General features: G+C 36.1%; 1 protein-coding gene across 4 annotated transcripts in view; it reads left to right on the plus strand.

Moving 5' to 3' along the window:
* The window catches only part of LOC140668968 (TWiK family of potassium channels protein 7), a 272,402-nt gene that overhangs the window by 140,893 nt on the left and 110,473 nt on the right, over positions 1 to 21,036 (plus strand). For all 4 annotated transcript variants that reach the window (XM_072898332.1, XM_072898335.1, XM_072898333.1 and 1 more), the window contains one exon: positions 67 to 127. The gene's annotated coding sequence lies outside the window, so the exon portion shown is untranslated. The remainder of the gene's footprint in view (positions 1 to 66; positions 128 to 21,036) is intronic.

Genomic DNA, 21,036 nt, shown 5'->3' on the forward strand with positions numbered 1-21,036 from the left:
TTTTTATGTCATTTTACTGTCTTTATCACTATCGTTAACTTATGCTCTCTTTCTTTTTTGTAACAGGTGGTGGCGGACAGACTCGTGGGAACGAAGCGCGAATCCTCCCTACGAACCTGATAGAAAGGTAAGTTTAAATATAGTTTAAATTTAGTTTTTAATTTCACGAGAGAGAACACATAATAAGTAATTTAAGATCTTCCTCTCTTACAAGCCTGCCTATGACTTTAACGCAAATATTAAAGTAGACATTAAAATTCGAATCGTGGCGGATTTCGAATAAATTATGTATATTGAGGAGTTTTTAAAGGATCCGCAAGAAGATATTTCTCAATTTTCGTGTTTCTCGTGTAAAAACTTTAAACTATGTTATTAAAGCTAGCGCTGTTCTGTATAAAATACAACTTTTGCAACAGCAAGAGTGCGGAACAAGCTCCGACTAATTGCTCTGAATGTTACGTGTTAAAAGTTTCTTAGAATCTTTTACAACAGTTTTCACTTTTGACATTATTTTCTATATGTGTTGAGCGATAGATTTTTCACATATTAATATATCATACGACGATTGTGCGCTAGCTCCCTTTATTGCAGATTTAAGTTCACTTACGTACACATTGTACGGAACTTATTTGAAATTCTACCGGCATCAACTTCCGCCCGGACTCATACTTTTTAAAGTAGCTTTAAATATGCGTCAGTTACTGTGAAATTTATCTCACTCTGTGCCGTATTCTCGTAATATATTTTCATGATACGTTTAAAATTAAAGCCTCATTAACAAAGTCAAATTTCAATTTAAAATTTCCTTAGAATATACTTTTAACGTCATTAAGGAACGGAAATAAGAAGTTTAATAAAGATCTTAATACGAAACTGAAGGCTAGAAGTGAACTCGCAGTACGCGAAACTGTCATGAAATTAACCCACTTAAAAGTGCCAATTACTAGATGGAAATTACAATTTTTGTATCTTTAACAAGGCATCGTGGATTTCGACGGGAATAATTTTGCAGTAAAGTTTTGAAAATAAATAAAACCATTTGCGCGCTCATGAACCATATTCATGTTTTATTCTTACTTCGTAATGGGCATTGTACTTTTAATGGAAATTTTGTACTTTTATTGCTAAAATAAGACTCGTCCAATGTACGTTTAAGTATTCATGCTACTTACGCGAACGAATGAGAGGGAAAATTTTTTCTTTATAAAAATGTATACACGCACAACGCACAAAAGAAATTAATTTGTACAGAGAAAATAAATTTTTTTTCGGATAATTTAATATTTGATACTTCACGTAAGAATAAATTCGCTATGATAATAAATTTATCGAAAATCAACATACACATTTTGTATTAATATTCGATAGCTGTATTTCTCTTTCTCTATCTCTCATTTCATAGAAGAGCGTTGTAATACTCGTAAACTAACACGTTATCGAATTAATGCGACCTGTATCAACGATGATATGCAAGTTTGCGTAAACATTTTGACACCGCTGAGAGTGCACAATTCCAAATTGTACAGCGACCTGCCGACGATAAGGGAAACGCGTCCCTTTCATTGCAAACGAATATATCCGAAATTCGAAGTGGCAGGTTCAACGACACATCTGGATCTTCAACAACTCGTGCTGTTGACACAGCCGTATCTCGCGTCTGCTATTCCCAAATGGCACCAATGGTCTAAATTATCAATCATTTGCCATTAGCGGTACAAACTTCTCCCTCGAGACACGATAGATGTATGTATCTAAACTTTACGTTTTCGTAAAGTCAACGAATGCTGTAGTATCTATATTTTGACAAGAGAAGAAGCTAAAATGATCAGACCATCGCAATTATGTAGTGAGGAAGATATTTTATCGACAGAATAGACGACAATAGACCCGCGCCCGCGTTAAAAATATTTTATTAACATTATTAAAACTTATTTATATAACACCATTATAATATTGTTAAATATAAAAAAAAACTTATTTGTATAATGCCTCGTCGTAAATCGCGTCGTCAAAAGTTTCGAAGTGAATTTCCGTATTTAATAAATTCATTATCGTCGTCTTTTAAAGGCGGCCTAACAGAATTGACATAAAGTTCCATTCCTTATTCGCGATCCCCTTTAATTAAAGGTTTACGACGCATTCTCCTTCATTAGGCGACGCATCGTGTCGGAACTCCCAGTGAGGGAATAGCAGTTCAAATTGCATGCAGTTACGCAATTACAAGGGTTAAGACGTTATCCTTAACGAGAATCCTCAAACTGGTCATTTAACTCCCGACATAACGTTAAAGGCGATAGGTCGCGCCTTTCAGACCTTAAGGTGTTGACACAACGACTTCTCGTTGCTTTGCAAATCACGGCGTCTTCCTTCCATTCGCATTGTGGCACCTTGGCTTTTACAGCTGTTTCTCTCTTTCTCTTCCTCGTTTCGTTCGTCGTTATGTCAGCGTATCGTCACCGGAAGCAGCATGGGTTGACCCACATGCAACAACAATGCTCGCCGTCGACTAGCTGCAACGACCACATCGATCGTAGCTGTAGCTAAAGTTGCCTGGTGCAGCTTTGACTTCTCGTTCGCTTCTCTCTCTCTCTTTCTCTCTCTCTCTCTCTCTCTCTGCTTCTGCCTCGATATCTCTCCCTTTTCCATTTCTCTTTGCCTGATATATCTGTGTTTAGTCGTCCGTGGCTTTCTCTTTGCCGATAATGTTGAGCCTTCCTTGCTTAAGCAGTTTCCGGCACCGTGCGAACGGTTCCAGAGAGTTGATCGGTCGAAGCGATTTCTTAGCGAATCTTTCCCGGATCGATCAATATCGCCACCGGAGGTGAAATTCTACTTTGAATTCAGTCGACCATGTGCTGGGGAAGTGCGGATGACAAAGCGATTTGCTTAGTGCTTGCTCGGAATTAAAATGCGCGCTGTATTTGTGACAAAATGAGATAATCGCGATACAATTTATTCGAATTTGAATTCTATACCGCATCAATTTAACTGCATTTTCGCTGTTGATCATCATTGTGATTTTTCGACTCGGATATGCGCTCGATTCGAATAATCGAAGAATCGAGCGTACTGTTTGCCGTAACTTATATGCATATCTCAGGAAAGGTATACGGATTCTTGTAAAGTTTCTTCCAAATTCTTAAAAAGTTTAGCGTTCTCGATAAGCTATCCAAGTTGTCAATTCACCCTTTATTCGAAAATATGTAAATTTATATTTTATTACAGCAATATTGATGCACATTTACTTCGAATGTGTTATATAGATTGTTCAGAATAGCTGGTACGAGCGGGAGGAATGCATAAGCTGTATCTATGGTCCTGAAATTTCATCCAAATTTTAAACGCATCTTTGCGGTACATCGGTCGCTCGATAACATCTTGTTTTATATGCAACGCGAGATGTATTCTGAAATATATAACCTTATTTTATTGCGATACGAGGACGGAATATATCGCGATGAATATGAAACGAATCTGAAACTAACGTAATAATAAGCGAATTCACGTGTTTCGGAATAACAAATTAGGTACTAATTATTGCTTTATTATAAACTTCGAATAATTGCTCGTCTCGCATTTAGAAAATGAGAAACTCTAATTTCGAGTTTAGATGCTTCATTATTCTGATACGAAAGTTTAATCTGAAAACGCGACAGTTGTAATATCCCGTTTTGCCGATTTGCATAATCGGAAAATTCATTCCTAATAACTTGTGAAACACATCTGAAACGGAAAATACATAAACTCTCTATTATCTTTAGGATAATAAAGATTTATTTTATCAAACAAATTATTATTTTTTTTTTTTTATATTGTTATATACTATTATCATTAGCAGTAGGAAACATAAAATTTTCTATACTTATTATTATTTGATTATTCAATAATTCTCTTATAAAAGTTCATTGTACATTCACGAATTCAGAAGACATCAAATTCTAAAATACAATATAACAGTCTTGTCTCATTACGATTCAGTGCTAAATTTGCTTCCTTGCACCTTTGGCTGTCGAGCACGATCGTGAATACATCTCGAGTAACAAAGCTGTTTTCGAGAAGGCTTCGTTAGCGTCGGGATCGGCTTGATTTTCATCGCGCTTCCGATTGTCACTTCGCTTTTCTGCAAAGATGAGTAATATCATTTAAAATGCAGCGTGATTTTAGCATACATATTGATAATAATGTAAAATTGAATAGAATGTTATAGGACTGTTTCAGCTTTAGCATCTGTGATTTTTTTTCCTTGATAGGTACTTGATTTTCTTTGATGGAAAAATTGAAAATAATCGCAAAATAACCCGCTTGACGAAGCGTCGATTAATTTGCCGGCGTGTAAGTACGAGCAGCTTAGCTAGACCAGAATTTAACACTTGTAAAATGAATCGATTTCGTTATCTTCGCGACGATTCTCCATTCTCGGAAGAGAGCTTCGCTTGCTTTCTTCTCTCCCCCCGGGCGTCTTATCGGTCACGCGTTTACGTGTCGTCGAATTAAATTCCAGATAATGCGCCAGATAAATTTGCTGCCCCTGTCGTACGTCGGTACCGCTCGTTCGCCCCAGCGAATTTATCGTCCGCATTAATTTGACATTTAATTTTCCGCGACGTGTATTTCCAGCGCCTCTACAATCCGCCGTTGATGCGTTCAGAGTGAAACGTTGCGCTCTAGAATTATTTGTCGCGAGATTTCGTTGCCGACAATTTGTTTGCCGTGCAATTCCGTTCTATCGCATTACCGGTATAATTGGCCGGAATTGCTGCGGTGTCGCTTGAATCTGTGCAAGGGGGCTTGATCAGTCTGACGCTTTCATTTATCGAGATTCTTTCCCGGCTCTTTTTTTAGATATCGACGATTGTGCTGCGTCGATTGTATTCTCGAATGCAGGAATATTTATGAGGGTCATTTAGTTATCGTGAATATTGAAATTTATTGCAATAGAGCAACTAGGCCGGACTGAAGATAGTATTTATCGTTCACATCTTTTAATTTTTTTTTTTTTGTAGATTTGAGGATGATATTAAAGACAAGTACTTTGTATAAAATCTTACTAACAATAAAAGAAATATGTTTGGATGGATTAAAACGGAAGTTATTTCAGAAAAATATTTTAAAGAAATTAATAATTAAAATAAAATCATTTTTTTGTTTAAAAATGTGTGTGTGTGTGCACTTGAAGAGATATAGCTTTGATTAAAAAATAATTTAATTTTACTTATTAATTAAAAAAAAAAAAATTTCTCAAATAATTTTAAGATTTAATTTGTACATCTTTCTTTAAAAGAGAATCTTTCTCTCTCTCTCTCTCTCTCTCTCTCTCTCTCTCTCTGTCTCTTTCTTTTTTTTTCGTGTAGCTTTATCTAATTAAAAGTATATATATTGAATATTATTTTATTTTACAAAAAGTAGCGTGCAATTTGATCGTGTAATCGTACTAATAGACGCGTATTACAATAGGAAGAACATTAGTTAATTACTTTTGTTCGATGTAAAAGCATTGCTCTTCTCTCGAAATCCATACACGTAATGTACGTATGCACATGCGATACACGGTTGCGCTTCGACGCCGTTGTTCGTCGGCCAATTGTCGTTTTAATGAAGTTTTTAAGCGTAAACGAGCCCGTCTCTGGTTGCGAAATCAAAACTAACCCCGTCGTTACCCCAGTCGCGAGGTAAAAAGCTATCACGAGAGGATGAACTCGGGACTCTGTGTAAATGCGGCACTCGCGCGAGTTGCCCGTGTGCTGGAGCTCACCGATACGGAACTCCGTCCCGACGAAGGCACGTCCCTGTGAAACGATCACCGCGATTCGAAACGTGACTTGGGAGCCGAGGAAGCTGTCGATAGTAGCTACCGCTCGACGTTCTTTAAATTTTCGATACTTTTCGGACGTTGATGCGCTCGCCGCTTAATCTCTCTTGACGTGATGGAACTGATGCGGCTGCTACGTGCACGCAGAAGAATGGCGCGCGATTGATAAAATGCTACGTGTTGCTGCTTGCTGAATATAGCTTCGAGATATGCAGCGGAATGCCTGATGTGATTAAAAATAAACAAGATAGTCAAATACTGTTGAAAATATCTTTCTGCTTGATTGCAGTTATTTACTTATAAACGGTGCAATGAAATAGAAAGATAGAGTTGGTAAATAGATCGTCGGTTAAAAAAAAAAAAAATAAAAAAATAAAAAAAGTAGTTATTAATAAGATTCTGAAAGAAAATGAAAAACTAACGGAGATTAAGCTTGTAAAATTATTTCGTCGTTTTTCCTTTGCCAGAGGCTGTAGATATGCAAGATACATTTTATGTAAGGTAAATTACGCGCAAGACTTGCTGTAATTAAAAATCCGATTGAGACTTATTTAGCAAGAGCAAAATCGTTGCGAATAAATTTTGCGTTGTTATTTCGGCTCTTCAGCGGCTGGAAATTCAGTGTTGCACTATATAAAGCTTTAGTTGAAAGGCACTCCATGGCTCGTAAATAACAGCGTTATAATCCGCGAGAAACAAGAGTGAGAAGTAAAAGCGATGTAGGGGATGGATTTTGTCTGGCATAGCCAAGACTTGCGCGTATTATTTACGGCGTCGTGCTACGAGTGCCAGAAGTATTTTTTCTTCCGTTACATGCGCTGGCTCTCGTTGATCTCCTCGCAACCTTTTATACTTCTCCAACCGCCGTTCTTTATCTTTTTGGTCTCTCTCTCTCTCTTTCTCTCTCTCTCTCTCTCCTTCCAACGTCGGGTCAAATCCTACTTTATCGCATTTTTCAGAATAAATGAGGAAGCAACGAAAGCAGAACGTGGAAAGTGCCCCGAAAATGGGAGAAAAGAAAAACTAATGGTTCTTCTAACGTGAATTAGTATCGGGTGGATTTACTACAGATGACGTTTCGTGTAAATGAAGCAGCTGGCAAACGAGAACGATAATAAAAGAGGTTTAAAAGAATTCGTATAGTAATTACGAGATAACATAATAACAAAAGAGATAAACGTATTCCTTGATTGGATATTAAATATAATTGATTGATAAAAATAAGAAAATAAGATTTCCAATTGTATTTGAAGATTTTATTTTTGCAATTGAACGTAATCGTTATCCGCGATATCTCCTCAATTTCAGTAAAAATAAAATGAGTTCTTACAATATCTAGTTGGCGTTTTCCGAGTTCGATCATACTTAAATCGAATTGTTGTTGAAGGAATCCGTGAAGAAAGCGGTTCCACAGAAATATAGTCGATGATGAAATCGCCGGAAAGCGAAGGCAGGAAGGAAATGGCGGCATGGCAGCGATATTAAATTACATTGCAGATGGGAACTTCCCTCCGTTGGGATCTAAAAGGCTACCGTTCACCGGATTATATCTCCCACGAAGACGTGATTTTGCGGCGCGAGATTAATATCTTTGATTATCGATAAGACTGGTTACAAGACAGCTGGGTAAATTATACGCTAGGTTGGGAAAACCGAAGGAGATTCATCAACAGTCTGTTATCAGTTTATGTCAACACTAACTAATATTGACTCTTCTTAAATCTTTAGAAACTAAATTTGAGTTTAATATGTTTATAGTTTAAGACGGTACATTAATCTTTATAATTGAATACGATAAAATAATCTTTGTGCGGCTGTTTTACTAAAAAGAATATTTGCACAAACTTCTTATTTCTCTTCCATATAATATGGAATAATCATCCGTAGTTTAATTTGAGTTTTACATCGTTATCGAAACTCTAAAATATTATCGATCACGCCGTTTTACTGCGAGAGTGAGAAAATAAACTTTATAGGAACGATTACGTTCAACCGAATGCAAATAGCGTTTCGAACTAAAAAGTTTTTATCTAGTTTATATCCCTGGAGGGTAATGTAAGACGTCTAGAAGATTATCCACACCCGAGGACGCAATGAACTCGCAAAGGGTTAAGATCAGTTTCGAAACCATCCATGAAGTAGGACACGCTCGTTAGGCGTTCGATTGATTTACAGCTCATTCCACGTGTATTCTGACTCTCTCCCGCCTCTTCCTCGTCACTATCTTCCTATTGTTCTCTTTTTTCCCCAGGTGAAAAGAATTGGAACTCGAACACACACTTCTGTTGCCGGTATATACAAAGGAAAAAGTCCCGAAGAACGGTGCTACATTTTGGCAAACGACACGTTCTCACGGTTTTTCTCTGAGCATCTCTCCTTTTTTTTTTTTTTTTTTTTGCAACAGCATGTAATATCTGCTATATGTATATTTTGCTTCAACTCTGCAAAGGACCATTTTAAAGTTTCTAAAGTTTTCTGTACTTGCTTTTAAGCTTAGTGAGAGAAAGAAAGAAAATATGGCAACTTTTTCAATTGCATTTTCTTTTTTAAATATCTGATTATATAGTCTTTTTAATCCTTAATCTTATCTATACTTTTAACGAGACTATATTATGTATTAATTTCATGGAGTACATTTTAAATAGCCATTACAGGAGGAATTTTTCTCTGTAATTTTTTTAATATAAACATCAGAAGATATAAATTGTTTGTCAAACACCACTACTACTTATTGTTGTAAACATGTGAGTGAGAATTGGTTTGTGTGCTTCCTGTAATTTGTTTTAATGATCTAACGGAGTTTTGAGGACCGGAAGAGTATATGCATGTGCTCGTAAATGTACACACGACCGCAAACCGAGTTCTCGTGTAACAAATCCATCGGCATCGACGTTTCGTCCGCGCCATCGCAGATGCGAACTTTAGTTTCGCGCACGTATATATATATACCGGAACGTAACGTTAAAGTAGCTGCGATTAATGTGAGGTCCAGTCATTTTTCACACCACTGTACCGTGCTCGGGTTGCACATTCCGATCGTTGTAACACGAACTTTGCAATTTATAATGTCATAGACGATGACAGATATAAAGACATTATATTTACGTTAGTTTTTCGAAGAGGTGATGATGATCTGTGAAACAATGAACTATATTGACACAAATATTTATGAGAAATAAGGGATCTTTTTCTCAGAAGATTGATTAATTGGACGGTAATTGATTGTTTAATAAATTAAGAAATTAAACTGAATAAAATATCAAGGATAAAAATAAAGTATTTAATTTTAATATATACTCTACCTTAATTTAACTACTATTTTATATTTTTATTTTTCTTCTGAAATACCAAGTAATTTGATATATATGAAAAGATGTATTATAATTCGATGTAACATAAATTTTATTATAATACAACTATTAAAATTTTTACCGGTATTTTTATCTGTTGTCACAGCAAAACGGCTATTATCCACCGAACATTAAACTATTCTTGCAATTTAAATGCTTTAAAGATCACGATTACGTAAATTCAAGTAACTATACTCTTCGTCGGTCACATTCGAAACTTTATGCGGTAAAATAACGGAGTCACCAAAAGTTCAGTGTCGCCATGAAGCAAAGTTAGCAAATTCACTCCTGGAAACGCGGATAATTTTACTGCGAGGCCCCCGACCGTGGAAATTCAAATTCGGAAGTGTTCCTCGAGAAAGATTTATTTGTTGCGGCTTTATTGTGTCGAGCGCGGTAGCTGCTTGGAATCCTTGTTAGAAGATCACACAAGGAAGTTCTTCGTCAAAATACGATTCTCCATCGTTACTTATTGTCTTTTTGTTGAAAACACACGCGTTCTTTGTTTTCATATTCTTAAATGTATATAAAGCAAGTATTTATTGGCGTAATTTAAAAATTGAATTAATTTGGACTATTTATCGACGAAATTACTCTTATTTCAAATATAAAAAAAGTCATGTAGACGTATGTATATTTTTTTATTGTTTATAAATGATTACGCAATAGTTTGTTATTTAAAGATTTTTGAATAATTGCAACATTTCTTTAAACATCAACTGGAGAAAAAAAACAAATATTACATTATTTTTATAAAAAATGTTTTTCTTAGTTGAATAAAAAATTGTTGAATATTAAATTTAAAATTTAATTGATCAATATGGAGTGAATTTTAAAATTTTATTAATGAATTGGGAATCAGCTTATCGTGCCTCGTATAAAAACTAAAATTTGTAAAGAATATTATTGAACGATAAATTAAATGGATATATGCGAGTTGTGTGGGCAGAAATCAAATATTCATGATCGGATTAAAAACACAATTTAAAACGAGGTTCTAAAAATGATGCATTTACCTGTTATATAAATATGCGACGGTAGTAAAGGATATGCATTAGTTTAATATTGCTTTAAAATAATCCGATTTAAAGCAAAAATTGATCTAATAATTCTGATAAACGGGATAACGCGTATCATTTAATTGCCGGTATAATTTTTTACGTAATAATCATAATGCACAAAAGTTAAAAGATTTCGCTTTTAAGCCTCTGTATATATTTGACTATCTTGAATTAAACGTGAGTTCAAGCGATATTCGCCGCTCGCGAAACTTACGTCCGTTCACGTTCACTTGAGACGAAAGTTCCAAAGTTTGCCGTTTTAATAATTAAAAAACTTTGAACCTTATACATCAGCATTATTGAATGATGTGATATCGGCTTTTCTATTATCTACTTTTTATATTACATTTTTTTCCTGTTTCGATTTATATTGAACATTATAACCTACATATAACAACTTAAATTACATCGGCACATAAGCTAGATAATATTTTGATAATATTACTATGTATCGGACGGTATTTTCTGCAATATATTATTGTGCCTACAATTTATATATCTGCATTCTGTAAATTTTCTGAACATTTACGTATTGTATATGTAACATATGTTATATGTATATTCAATATTAATAAACAAGTTAGATTCTGTAATCGACTCGAGGAACTTAAATTAATATTCTAAAAAACTTACACAGTTGATTGAGACTTATTTATTTATTATTTTAAAATTAAAATTAAAATTACATTTCTTTTTGATAAATATTTTTAATGCAATAGTGATTTTATATTTATTATGTAACATAATGTATCGTTTTTGTCATAGTATTATCTCACTTGAATAAAAATGAAAGTAATACAATTTTTTTTACAAGAACCACTTATGCGTAGTCACATGCCGAGGTTTAAAGCTGACATTACATTATGCAACTATAAAGCTTCTAGGGCACGTACAAACATACTCGGGTGCATTCTCCTAAAAAAAATGCCAGCAATGCTATTCACACGTGCTCCTAATAAAGTATTGCGCACGGAGCTTAATGTTTTGCAAGTTTCTTTCGTTCATAAGCGTCACATTAGTATGAAAAAGTAGTGCGAGTCAGCGGCAAAAGCGACGTACGGGCTTTTATTACACAAAAAGAAAATAACGAACGTATTGGTGATCTATTTTAAAATTTATCATTTCAGAAATTAACGTGAATTGAAAATATTTGTTTTTCAATGTTACGATTACGGTTTATCGGATATCAAATTTAGCATCAATTACTATTCCAATGACATTTGTTAATTAACGTGATATTTTGACATGTTATTTTTACTGCATTTCAATGAAATGAATATATAATAGCTATTTGATTGTGAGAACGACACAATTACAACACAATTACATGAAAAATATTTTCATAGTTTTTATTTTTTGCGATTTGATGTTTTTACAGAGAGTTTTCCTTTTTCACCTTTTCTGTAGAAGTAGCATCTCTTTCGTTTCTTGCTCTCTCTCTATTATTTTAGTTTGTCTATTTAAAAAGAAAGAGAGAAAGAAAACTTAAAATTGCTGAGAGACGAAAGTTTAGAGCTGAATTTATCTTCTGTGTGTGTGTGTCTGTGTATTAATTTATAAAAGTTTACCATTTTGACATTTTATGATTTTTCGATGTTTTATAATTGACTCCCTCTCTCTTTTTTTTTTCTTTATGATAAAATAAATTATTGTCTGAATTCTTTTGGTTTTACAATGCATATATGTAGCAATAAATTTCATTAATATGGTATGTATGTAATTTTACACAACTTCATTTATTACGCGGCGATGGAATTTAATGAGTCTAACCAATGCAATTATTTCATCCGTTCGACCTCGGCGCATTTTTTTAAAATAATGATTTAACTTACACTTTTGGTTAATTAACCTACCTAGTGAGTTACAATATAAAGCATAACAAATTTAGTACCGGTTGGAATTTTGGCGCGAGTTAAACATTATTGGGCACATTTTTTTGGGAGATTTTAGTGGATCCGCGTTAATTGACATAATCCAATTAGCAGTGTTGACAGTTAGTTACAAATGAATAGTTACACTACGACAAATGATCATCGAAGTGCCGTTTGACTCGAAATTAAACTAACACATTTGGTGCTTTGGATCTGTTTGGACGACGTTATCGCGCGAGTTTCCGCACGAATAATGTGATTAATGTTCTACGCGCGGCGCGGAAAAAGCAGTACGGCACTCTGCGCGTGATACCCGACAAATTTATTTTATGCATTTTCTACTCGCGCGCGTTCGACGTAACGTGCTCGTCCATTCGTGCGAATTCCAAATAAATTTATCTGGAATGTTTTCGATTCTTGTATATATATATATGTATATATAAGAGCGACGTATAAATATCAGATTAAATATCTAAAGTGGATCTTTTCTTGTATAATTTCAGGTGCGAGTTATTTTCCCGTAAAAGTTGACACACTTTACATGCTATAATGTTTTTCGTTATCTCATTCTATAATTACATGTCGAAAATTATTTACGTGAATTCGGATGTGCGTATTAGCATACATAATGCGTATAATGATAAATCAAAATACGGCAATGTAATGCGATCTTGTGTAAGAATCTCCCAAGTTGCGTGAAACACATGCTCTTGTAATGTCAGCTCGAAACACGGGGGCGTGCGATATCGCCCTTTTTTCCTCCGGGCAACTTTCTGCGGGATGGAAATAAAAGTCTCATAACGAGCAAAGTTAGACCGTGTGCGCGGGGGAATAAGTATTCCCGTCCTCATATGTCACCATAATACGAGCTCCGCATGGAGACATTTGGACAGCTACGTATCCTCCTGTCTGTATGCACGTGGGGCACCTGTGTCCCACCTCTGTCGCTAAAGCCGAGTCTCCGGGCTTCCGTTTCTTTTTCCTCTACGGCTCGCGAGGGAAGGCACGGCAGTTTTGTAAAGTGAAACACCTGCGCGAACAGCACGTACGTGCACGTATGAGAGTTCATATACATTTGATAAGAGAGGGGAGGGATATTAGGAGGAGACTTGGAGCACGGCAACCGTTCCCCTTTTCGCGCCTAAAACGATCTCGACGTACGCAAGCATATATTACTGCCGCGATTACGGTGGCAGTTGTTTATTGCTCGCGAAATTCCGCTTGTTATATCCGCGTGCTTGTAACCGGAGCTGGTATATAAATATTGTGGATATTTTTGGGACGTGCTGGATATTTGAGTAAAGAGACACATAAGACTATTGTCGTGCTCGACTGCGATCACGAGCATCATATTCTCGTAACATCCGTATCAACAACGTTAAGTTGTAATCAATAGTTTACAAGTTACTAATAACTTTAGAAGAGGAAACTGATAGGAAATCTCTCGTTAGTTGCGCAAGATGCTCTTCAGGATTATGCTATCGGACTCTCGACCAACTATTATGGTTAGAAATGCATTAAACTCGCATGTTAAGGATTAATTATGATGCATGTATTCCCAGTAGGAGATTTATTTTTATCTTTTTAATATATTGACGGAATAGTATATTTGCTATTGTCCTATTTCGCTATAACTTCCCTCTAACATGATTCAATTTCATTGGATCTTGTAATTATTCTGGCCCGAAGGCTTTCGGTCCAATCATGCGGTTTAACCGTATGAATAATCTCGATCGTACCCACAGATGCGTTGGAAACTATCTCGATAATTATTGTATATTTCTTGCCAAATTGTTATTAACCTCTATTAACCTTTTTATTGAATAAATTTTATTAATACATCAAATCGACTTATATTTACTCTACTATTTTTATATTTATATCTATATCTATCATATTATATTTATACTAGTAATCGGCTAGTATATGTATTTGTAACAATTTCCATTACGCCAATTAATTTTAATCTCATTACTTTTATATATCTTGCGCTTATTCGTCATTGAAATTTAATCGGCGTTATTGACGATAATTACGATGTCAATGTTTAATTATATCGCGAATAATTTTCAAGGAATTATAAAGCAGAAGAGATTTAAAAAAAAATATATGAACATATGTATGTCTGAAAAGATAAAAATTATAGTCAGAAAAGGAAGATGAGGAATATGAGAGCTAAAACATTTGATCTTGTTAAAACGGGGAATCATAAGGGAACTAAGGTCTCGCGCATATAGACGCGTATCTCTATAAATCTCTCTTTGTTTTGAAAAAAAAAAAAAGACTCATGCGCAGGACATTATCCAAGTCGGATACACACCATTAAAAGATTTTCCAGCCTCTTTTCATCGCCCAGCTACCAGCTGCCGGCGTTCCTTACGTCGTTAATCTTCCGGAGAGAAACTCTGGGGGATTCATTAACCATGGTCGGCATTCGCCAGGTAGTTTAACAATCTTTCTATATAGAGTGTGACTCCTACAATCGCGTACCCTAATACAGTTGCCGTGATAAACAAGACACGATTCCTGAATACACATTGTGTACGCTTTGACTGTATTCCAGGACGGTTAGAATTTTCTAATAATCTGAGTCTAATGATGTATCGCGACAGGAGAATTTGATGATCATTGAAGGGTACTTCAATAATTATGAACATTTTCATATTACGTAAATACAGTGATAATATTATTTAGATTACGTAAACAAATGCAAACGCATTTTCATTCATTTTTATTCACGCGTGAGACGAAAAAATAATTGCAGATTCCATTACACAAATTCCATTTGTACTTTTATGCGTAAAGTAGCTTGCCAAATTGCTAGAAAGCACATCACGCGGAACGTCGTCGCATTGTGTCTTTTGAAACTTTTCTCCGACGTAAGCGGAGATTTAACTATATGAATAGAGGAGGAGGGTGAGGGAGGGAGGGAGGGAGGATTTGGTTACAGTATACATGCGCGTCTTTCCGTGTATTTGTCTGTCGCAACGACCAATGGGACTTTTAGTACATCCCAATGTCTCCTGACGCGCATTGTGAGTCCGGCTCCTCTTGCTTTTGCACCTAAGTTAACGGCCGTGAAAGAAGCGTGAAAATGGCGGAATAATCAAGTTCTCGTTGTCGTCGTCGGTGTTTTCCATTCTAGTCTTTATCTGCTGTACGCGCACACACGAGACGTCGCGATCGTTTTCTCGAGAATTTTATTTAGCCGCGACGTTCCGCAAGAACCACGTCGTTCTTTTATTTACAAATCTAGCGGAACCATTCTCCATTTTAACCGATGCTCTCGTGTTTGTAATGGCGTTTTTGCTGGGTTACCATTCGGGTTGGGGAGATCGTAAGGCATGCCGAGAGAATAGTAAAGTCGAAGTAGCGCTTGAACGACTCCTGGCTACGCGATCCTTTGTACATTCCATAGCTTTTAATTTCTTTGTTTTAACAGTTATTTTCTTGTCGATTACATCTATTTTTAGCACTTTTTAGCGCTTCTCGTAGAAAAACGGTTAATGAAACGTTAGAGTAATGTTTGAGCCCAATTGCTCGTTTTACATCGCATAATATGCAATGTAATTTCTTTTGTCTTCATTAACTTTTTTAAACTTAATAAAACAAGATAACAAACATTTTTCTTTAATCTTTCTTTTACTATCGAATCAATCATTCCATTTATTTCAATGGAATTGCACACGCGCGCGCTGTTCTCTGTATATAGAAACATTACTCTTATTAACCGTTTATAAGAATTTACTTGTTACTATAAAATATAAATATATGTTAAATATTTTTCCGTTGTGTGGGAAAATTTTATAGACTCGATCTCGACTGTACAAAAATTATATAATTTTTATGATACTGTATATGGAAAATCTCATGTGGAGAAAATTGTTTCAATCATTTGTTAAACGAAAAAAATCTTTTCCGACGTAACGGGGAAAAATACAACAACAATAGAATTATCAATATTCTCTTATCATGCTCGGAAATTCTTTTCACGTCACATTCGTTTTCACGATGCAGCGTGGTATTTTAAATTCCGTCGATGCGACACTCGACGACATTCAATGTTCACGACGATTTTGGGGGGGATATCGACACCGAGTGGCCTCACCTGACTTGTGCCGTGACGTTTGATACCGCAATAGCACGGTGTGGCACGTGAAAACGGGCGTTTAATCCCAAGGAGATCGACGTTGCTGCGAAAACGGACGCTGATCTCCCGGCTTGCAGGTTCAGCTCTCAATTTATCTCCGTGGCGCAATGGTGTCTTTCGTCAGCGGATATTACGGCACCGGTCCCCATCGACAACATCGACGCAGTATGGGCATTCGAGAAGCTGCATTTTACTAGGCACGGCATTTCGCAAATTCACGAGCGTCGAACGGTTAACGGAGCGGTCGTAAAATTCCCGTGGAATTTCGATAGGAATTACCCGCCGTGTCCTTATGCGCGTCCAGGCCGTTATTTCTCTTTCTATACTTCTTTTTCATTCGTTCCACGTGAATCCACGTGGTTCATCCCGATGAAACTATCGACTCCTTCGCGGAATATTAGATTTCGTCTGTGAGCGCATCGGGCTCTGTATATTAAATTCATATCCCACGGGAATTTTCGCGTTGCTCTCGCAAATGGTCATTTTATTACCGTTATACTTCTTAGAGCGTGCATTACGAATGGCACTGTGGACACTATGTTCCGCGGAGATTGGATCGTGATCGACTGCGGGATTATTCCCGAGATATGAATATAAGTACAGGCAGTTTGGAGAAGATATGCGCATATATCTCACGTGGAAATTTAATTTGAAACGCGGTTTGCGTTTTACGCGGTTTCGCATTTCGGTTGAATATTGGGCGCGTGCATTTACGTGCACAAATATTATACTTACTGCACGCGCGAGTCGGCACGAGTGGCGTTTGACACGTGGTCGACATCGAATTGGAATACTAAATGAAAATCGGTTCTGATGAATCTGCATTTGACAGTTAAAATTTGGATTGAATCGTGTTTGAAGCTTATATGTGTAAAATAAACAACGAGAGAGGTTACAGGTACAATAATCATTTACAATTTACAATTACGCTTGTCGCGTAGACAAAAACTTTACTGCAGTGATTTTTTTTTTTCTTTCTTTTTTTTAACGAGAAATGATGTTTTTGTTCTAAATGAAAGATTGTTAGTTAGATAGCCCATTTTCTTTTCATAAGTCACGCGCAATTCCTTCGTTAGAATAGAATTATACAGTTCAGCGCAACCGTGTCTGTTGTCGGCAACGTCGTGTCTGTTACTTTATCCAGTCTTTCTATGGAACTACCTATATTTTGATTCACTAGTAGACTGTCATTTCCATATACCTTTCATCTCCGCATTTGTCTACGTCTGATAGATTTGTATTCGTACGTGAACAGTCGTTCCTGCAAAACAATCTCTGACAAAGTTATTACAGGTATTTGAGCTTCGGATGTAATAACCGGATAAATTCGTACAACCTTATCACTGTCAGCTGAGAACGCTTTTATGTGACTGCCAAGGCAGTCGGGCTGCTTTAGCGCGTAAATCTCTATTCTCTCGCGAAATGCGACAATGACTAGAACGGAGAGAATCATCTAACGTTTACAGAAAATACAATGAGTATTTCAGTATATAATGATCATAATATTTTAAAATTTGAACTTTATTCAAAGCTCATAAACTATATCAACATTTTTTATTAGAATAAAATTAATACATCATATTGTTTTCAGAAAACAAATAATCATTTTTTTTTATCAAATATTCCAACCATGTTGTAACATTTATTTCTCCGAGCTATTATGCGCGAAATTATATAGAATATAACTTTTTTATTATTTGTAGAATGATATACATCATATATTATTTTTCAAGAGAAAAATGAGATCGTACAATATCGTATTATATGTTATAATTTTTGTAATTTGATTCTTAAAGTTATGCTCTTTTTTTTTTGAATAATCGTGCAGATTTTGTACTACAAAAGATCACATTTAAAATACACAAGCGTGATAAAAAGTACGTATGCAACAAAAGACGCGATGCGTAATCAAGGTAGAAAAAGTTAATGGCTCTTCTGATGGCGAAAAGACCTTTTCCCGCAATATGGCGTAATGAGAGTGCGGATTTTACGCGAAAGTTGAACGGCAGTTTTGCGGGGCCATGTGAGATTCTAGATTAATTGTCCCTTTTTAACAGGACATATGTATGTGTGTATGTTTGTAAACATATTGCGCTTATAATTAATATCTACGAAAGAAGTAATCCCGTCGCTTGCTTCGCTCGGACAGACTTAGCAAAAAAGCTTGTTGCGCATTGTTGGCTCTCACGCCGCGCTTATTCTGCATAATGCAATTACGAAATTTGCACCCGCTATTCTCATTTCATATATAACTTCAACATATGAGATTATATATAGACATTAGACGAAACATAAAATGCATTATTAACCTTATGCGTGTGCGGTCGACGCTCTTAAAGTATTCCTAATTCGAATATTCATCTCATTATGCGATTATATATGTATATTAAATATTCGTAGCGAGACGACATACATATTCTGCAAATAAAATAACATTACTATAAATACATGTCAGAGCTCGCCTATTTTATTCTCATGCGACGATGTCTAAAATATACATATATATATAAAATATACACACACATTAATAATTATATTCTCTCTTTCTCTCTCTTTTTTATATATTTCCACTCAATTACTTGTCATATTTCATTTGTGTTCAAAATATATTACGATACTGAATAAGTAATATTTGTTATATTATTAAAGTTATATTCGAACGTATTAAACATTCAACGAATAGTTTTTTACATCTCGGTTTGCTCTTGCAGACTAAATTATCGCGTATTATTGCAGATGAATACGCGGTTGACGAAGCGTATAACCGAAGAGGCTCATTTTGAGCCGCGACTCGTTCTTAATTCTATCTGCAAATGGGACTCGCGACCGCCACGGGCACGAAAAGAAATTAATAAAAGTACGGCGTAGGTGAAATGAGAAGAGACGCTGTGGAGCGAAGTGGTTCAAACAACACGCCATACCATCGTCTACCCTTCCCTCATTCCCTCCCGAGTCGGTCGGTCCGTGAGGCTAATCAGGTCAGGCAGAGATCGCGTTGCTTCCTCCTCGTTTTTCGCTCGTATAAACGCCTCATCCTGCATTCCGAGCATTAATTACACTCTTACGTTCCCTTTGCCCTTTAGCCCGCCGTTGCTCTGACGTAGCCTTTCATCTGCGCCTGCATCTCTCGTCTTGATTGGCACGATAAAGTCTACGATGCCGCGCTGCAGCCTCTCATGAATACATATTTTAAGGAATACGCATGCATACATAACTCTGCGCGCAACAACGTTACGCGTAGAGTTTATTATGCTTTTAGTATCTTCGCGTTTGCGCTTTGTTCAATGATAATATCTGTGTATTAGATTATTAGAATTTTGTCCATCACTCACGAAGGATTACGTGCGAGAGTATTTTGTTGCAAACAACACATGAAAGTTTTATACAACTTAGCGATCGGAAATTTGATCAGGATTTATAATTAGTATTATCAATTAGCTGAATGATGGACCAAGTGTCTGGTAAATATCCGTCTATTAATAACGCGAACGTGAGAGTAGAGAAACGGGGGAAGGGGTTGAAAGACCGCAGTGAATGCATCCGGTAAATTGTTGATTTATTTGTCAAACTGTATGCTCTCATCACCCTATAGTCAAATGTATAGGTTGTTTTGCTTGTATTTGCGACATTGATAAATAGATGGGCTTTTACGGGCAATAAATAAGCTACCGGACTGACCGCATTAATTCGGATGATGGTAGATGGGATGTTTTTGCGGTATATCCGAGTAACATTAACGCATGATGCTGTGGAAATAACCTTTTCATTTATTCATGCGTCACTATATTGATATTTTGACATGATGGCACGTTTATAAAAATGATATATATAATTATGTTATTATGAAATTTTTTCTGATATCTTTTTACATTTCTCGCAAATATTTTCTCTGCGGTCGTCATATTAAAATAAATATACAAGCGTTTATATATCTCTATGAATTATTTTTCTCGAACACGGTTCGGCGTACTTCATAAAACAAGGATTCGTTAATAAAAAATCTTGTTTCTTGGAAGAAATCCACCTTATCTTATATTCTCCCGAACTATACGATGAAGACAGACGCGGCTCTTGAGCTGTCAGTCTCTCTCTTTTTCTTCTTCTTCTTCTTCTTCTTCTTCTTCTTCTTCTTCTTCCTCTTGTTCTTTCCACTTCCGTCTCTTCTTCTACTTCCGTTTACATTCTCATCCCTTCTGCCCATCTCCTTCCACCATAGCGATGCGATCCTGCAGGGGCGTTGCAGCAGAAAGTTTTGCTGGCACAGCCGAAACGGTTTCTCGGGCGTTTATTTTTGGATCCTGCATCCCCTTACCCTCTCTCTCCCAACCCCTGTCTCTCCCCGCCGTCGTTTGCTAAATCCGTAATAACGATGCGCCCCGTTAGAAGTACTTTTACCCTAATCTATCCCAAACGCGAAGCCGTGGCGCAATCGTGCGCGCAGAAAAGGGAGGGAACAAGGTTTCTTCACGAACTTTCCAACTAACTTCTCGAAAAACACATTTATACACTTGCGTCGACTTCCCTCGGTCTGGTCACTGTTTTACCGTTTCGCTGCTAACGTTTCAGCGCGATGCACGTGAAAACGTTTCCGTGCGCGTCGCCTTTTGTTATTCATTTCCATTGAAATTGTTTTCTACTTTGATTTCTTTAACGTCTAGTTCAACTGTGTTTGCTCAAGTTTCCTTAAGTCAACTGATTTTTTTCATACGAGCTTCTCTGACATTTTAATTTTAAATAATTACAGATTATTATTTCAACAAATTGACACTAATATCATAATGTTAATTATAAATCA

This window comes from Anoplolepis gracilipes, chromosome 8, assembly GCF_047496725.1.
Source record: "Anoplolepis gracilipes chromosome 8, ASM4749672v1, whole genome shotgun sequence".
NCBI classification, from domain to species: Eukaryota; Metazoa; Arthropoda; class Insecta; order Hymenoptera; family Formicidae; genus Anoplolepis; species Anoplolepis gracilipes.